This window comes from Periplaneta americana, chromosome 2 (assembly GCF_040183065.1).
Source record: "Periplaneta americana isolate PAMFEO1 chromosome 2, P.americana_PAMFEO1_priV1, whole genome shotgun sequence".
Classification (NCBI taxonomy): domain Eukaryota; kingdom Metazoa; phylum Arthropoda; class Insecta; order Blattodea; family Blattidae; genus Periplaneta; species Periplaneta americana.
The window spans coordinates 201,839,101-201,844,173 of NC_091118.1; the positions used below are offsets into that span (position 1 = coordinate 201,839,101).

A 5,073-nucleotide genomic window follows, 5' to 3' on the forward strand; every position below is an offset into this window, starting at 1 on the left:
GTGAATTGTTAAGAAGGTTATTATTTAAGCTATTTTTAAAAATGTTTATTGTCTTGCAGCGCGTAATACTTTATGACAAGAAATTCCATTGTCGCGAGGTGGATTCTGTAAAAGATGATGAATAACAAGATGTTCTATGAAGAGGTATACTTAGCGTGCCACAGATAAGTGATCTGGTATTTACGTCGTGGTTAGAATATAGATAAGAGAAACGAGACGAAAGGTAATTTGGTGTTGAGGTGTGCAGAATTCGAAAGAGTAAAGAGAAAGAGTGTAAAGTTCTACGTTCTTTAAGTAGGAGCCACGAAAGACTTGCGAAGGACGGTGATATGTGATCATATCGTCGGATGTTGCACACGTATCTGACGCACATATTCTGAGCTCGCTGTAACTTGACCGTTGCTTACGTGATTACACAAGCTGGCGCATAGCACGATCGAGAGTAGGTCTCTGTGAGTCATGACCATTTCTGCCGCTAGGTTCGCCTCTCTGCCCTATGAAATGATGAATAGTACCATTACAAAGCATTGTGCATCGTGAAAATAGTTCGATTAATTGTGCATTACTCATTGAGTACGAATATTACAAATATTCCAAGCATATTACAGTGTTATTTGAAGTTTGTTCAGCTAAGTTATATTTGAAAATTGTCTGTGTTTTGCTATGTGAAGAACTCTGTACTAACAGGTCGTATATTTATAGGTTAAGGTAAATGTCAAAGTTCTCTCATATAACAAGCAATGCTATGTTAAAAGTGGCGAATTGCATTTTCCGACTCTCGAATGATGTGACCCGAAATGTAAAATAATTTCATGCATTGTTTCACTTACCAAGCATTACTGATATAGGCCTAATGAAAATGTGAATGACGTGATGTAAACATTGAAGATAATGTTGTTACTGTTTTCCCTTTCTCTTTTAGAAAATACCGACAAAAGTAATGAATTACCTTCATGCTGTACTTATTAGGTAATTAATGTGTATTTGTCTGTATTTTAGACCTGTGTATTGTTACGTAATTATCAGTGAATTAGGTAAGAGAACTTAACAAGGTTAGTATGAGCTTAGGTAATGCACCTCAAACTGGTAACTAATGGCTGCTGCGAAATAGGCTGAGGTGGTTATCGTGTGAATCAAATTATATCTAGAATATCTAGTTTTATTATATACGGATACGTAAAGTTTTTTTGTTTTTTTTTTTTAGCATGTGTTTGTAATTTTGTGAGGTTATGTCTAGCCTAATTTCTTTTTATTCTTGTATCATTACCAATACATTAATTTATTTTATATTCATTTCAGGTGTTACGGAGGTGTTACATCTATGGTGGCAACTCTACTTACGTTAGGATATGAAGTAACAGTATATATTCAACTTCATCATTTGCTAAAAAATTAAAGAAAACTGTATGTCTTCGACTCATTCCATCGTCATTTCTTCTTATGTATGTGAACCACGTTCATTCTAAAAGTGCTACATTAAATGAACACTATAGACAACGTGATGGAACAATTTACAAGTTACTGTTAAAGTGCTCAACATTTTCAAGTGGTGCTATACCCATTGTTTCAAAATGTACATACATATTTTTACATTTCTATAAGAGGTGTCATAAATTATTTCAGCATATTTGTAAATTCTTCAAAATTAATTCTTCTAATTAAGACCATAAAGTAATGAAATAATATAGCCTAGGCCTATATGTGATTTTATACTACCGGTATTGATGTTGATCTTGGTAAATTAATCCAATTTCACAGTGTTGTCTTTTGTATTGTGGTTCATAACAATTATAACAGTATGTACGTGGAAATGTTTTTAAAATAATAAATTCTAGCTCATGATTTTAAGTGGTCGTTTCAATGGGAGGTTATATTGGAAAGATGATCACAAATGGATAATTTACTGCAAGATACAAGAACTGAATATAAGTGAGTGTTCCGTTGAAAGTGAAAGTGAAAATTTCGTTTTACAAGAGCTAAAGGCGTAATATTTATTTTAGAAATTATTTGAAAGCTACAGAATATGAAGAATAGACCTGTAACCATAGAAATCAACTGCGAATGGTGAGTGGCCAGGATTCTTTAATAATTGAAAGGAAGTAAAAATTATTTTCTTCTTATCATCCTGTTTTCAATATTTAAATTTAAGCACCTTTCTCTTCCTTGTTATTTCGTGAGAGATTACTTCATACTATCACATAAGCTAAATTTTTTCTGTACAGATAATAAAAATTACATACATAAGTAGGCTACTTGAATACTGACGATACAAACTTCATATACATACCTCATCAGGTATATTCAAGAAGACATCTAATGTACTGTAACCAGCACATGATTAAAATACTGATCAGATGTCCAACAGTTTCTTACTGCACTCTTCACTTCAAAAGTTTGGCACATAGTTAATGAAAATCTTGATCAGGAAATCATTCACAAAAAAGTTAAATGTACACGTTTAAAACTTTCCTATAACATAGGGCATCCTCATTGTTACTTTTAAATTTTAGGAATGTACGCTTATAACTGTATCACAATCTGAAATAATCATAATATTTATAACACGAGGGTCCTTGTAGATAGTCAGTTCCAGTGTTCTATATGTAATTAAGAAATGGCCCAGTTTATTGCATTTTCAGCACTTTTCTATTTAGGGGCTTCTGATTAAGCTTCCTAATCACTTCGTATTTACTGGAAATATCTTTGGCAATATTGTCCAGTAGTGCTTCACAAGTTTTTCCAAAAGAAAAAGGGACATTTCCTCATCTTTACATGTGTCGCACTTCAGTTCTTGCGAAAATCTTGGCTTCAGAAAAGAATACTGCAGCGTTTACTATTACTATGCTCAATAGATTAATCAGTAGGCCTATAGAAATGTTTTCACCACTGCAAGAAAAAATCGCGTAATAATTATACTTCTCAATTGTTGTGACGTTCGTATTTTTTTTAAAAGAGAGGGAAAAGTTACGCCTTCTTGCAAATGCTTAATTATGAATTCAAGGAAATTAAATATAATGCAGTACCTTAATTAATTGCAATATCTTATTTAATAACAATATTAATAATATTAGGTGAAAAGAGTAGGCTATAGTGCGTATATGTAAGATGTCAAGTTAATTTATTTCCGGAAATGTTTCGTGTATGAACTGAAGTACAGAGCAGACAGTCCCTCAGTTTATATGTAATATGTTTTAATATCAAGAATGACAGCCTTTTATTGTAATATAATTGAGGAGTAGAAGTTTGAAAATTACGTCTATTGTCCATAAAATATTGTACGAAGCATTTAATAAGCAATGGTGAGTCCTTCAAATGTCCCAAATGTCAATGTCTTTTAAGTGTTCTGCTATGAATATATAGGGCAGAACAGCGCTCCGAGCGGCGGAATTGGCATTACGAGGGAACCACTTCAGACTCGTTTTTCAAGCTCTATGCGCCAGCTTGTGTAATCTCGTAAGCAACGAACTTGACTGACAGTTCAGAACTTAGGTCACTAAACAAAACGTCACAATAATCGAAGTGCGGCATTACTAGGGTTTGTACTAGGGTAAGTTTTAGTTGCTGGGGCAAGAAGTTTCTTAAGCGACTCAAAGAATGAATGGAGGAACAAATTTTTTTTATTGTTTCTTTAACTTAATTCCAATTAGATTATTATCGAGAAAGAAACCAAGATTTTTTTTACGACAGATGAATAAGGGATTAGTGTGTTGTTAAGATTTAGTGACAAGCATGACAATCATTCGACCATCGACAACTGACTCACCATTTACGCCTCAATAATTAATCCTTGGCAGTAAATATTTAATTGCTGTATTCACAAGTAAGTGTAGGTTTTTGATATCGTTCACTTGTTTCTTTATTGCTCGTGGTAACGGAAGATAACCTTGGATACCGACCCGAGAAATCTCTCTCAGTTTTTTTAATTCCGTATCTTATATTTGATATGAGAAATGCATATTCTTTGAAAGGCCTCTGCACTTACATAATATCTTCTTTGTTTCAAAGAGTTTATAGCATTCATAAAAGTAATGTATGTGTTTTTCCAACGTTAATTGTGTGCAATATGACAACGAAGACACTTTCAAGGCCACCATCAAGTACAAAGTTATTAAGCTAATAGCAGCTTTGGATGCCGAAAAAATTAACAGGGAAGCATGGTTGTTGAAGTGCAGTTTTAGTTCTCGGTTCGAATTCTGATGACAGTCCTAGATTTTGTAGTCATAAACAATTCTCCTAGCTTGAATATGGTACGTTAACAGAAAGCCACAATTTAAGCCACACAGAATTGTGTGCACTCAAAGTTGGGTTCTGGAGTCTTGTCAGGCCATTTGAGTTGTGTGGATATAAAGGGAAGAATCGTGACGGTGTCGTGTATAGTTCCTGGGGTAGCTCAGTCGGTAGAGCATTCGTGCACTAAGCGAAGGGTCCCGGGATCGATATCCGGCCCCGGAAAACTTTTCCCTTGAAATCATTCGAAGGGAGCTTCTACCTGAAAGTCAGATTTGCATAATTCTCCTAGAGACATTGATTTGTCAAGAATGTTAAGTTATTCTCTGAACAAATGGAATGTTATTGTTTTGAGACTATTTTCAGTCAATGAGAAAATAAATAATAATAATAATAATAATAATAATTATTATTATTATTATTATTTATTTATTTAATTTTACCTGGCAGAGTTAACGCCTTAAGGCCTTCTGTTATATTCAACCAGATCTACAATTAATGCAAATGCATAAGTAATAGCAATAATAACAATAATAATAATAATAATAATAATAATAATAATAATAATAACAATAATAATAATAATAATAATAATAATTTATTTAATTTTACCTGGCAGAGTTAACGCCTTAAGGCCTTCTCTTATATTCAACCAGATCTACAATTAATGCAAATATATAAGTAATAGCAATAATAATAATAATAATAATAATAATAACAATAACAATAACAATAATAATAATAATAATAATAATAATAATTTATTTAATTTTACCTGCCTTAAGGCCTTCTCTTATATTCAACCAGATCTACAATTAATACAAATCCATAAGTAATAATAATAAT

General features: G+C 32.5%; 1 long non-coding RNA gene across 1 annotated transcript; it reads left to right on the forward strand.

Annotated features, from left to right (window-relative positions):
• Positions 1–397: 397 nt before the first annotated feature.
• Positions 398–1,687, forward strand: LOC138695344 (uncharacterized). Its single transcript, XR_011331138.1, has 2 exons — positions 398–969; positions 1,300–1,687. It is a non-coding gene; the product is annotated as an uncharacterized lncRNA (long non-coding RNA).
• The last annotated feature ends 3,386 nt before the right edge of the window (positions 1,688–5,073 follow it).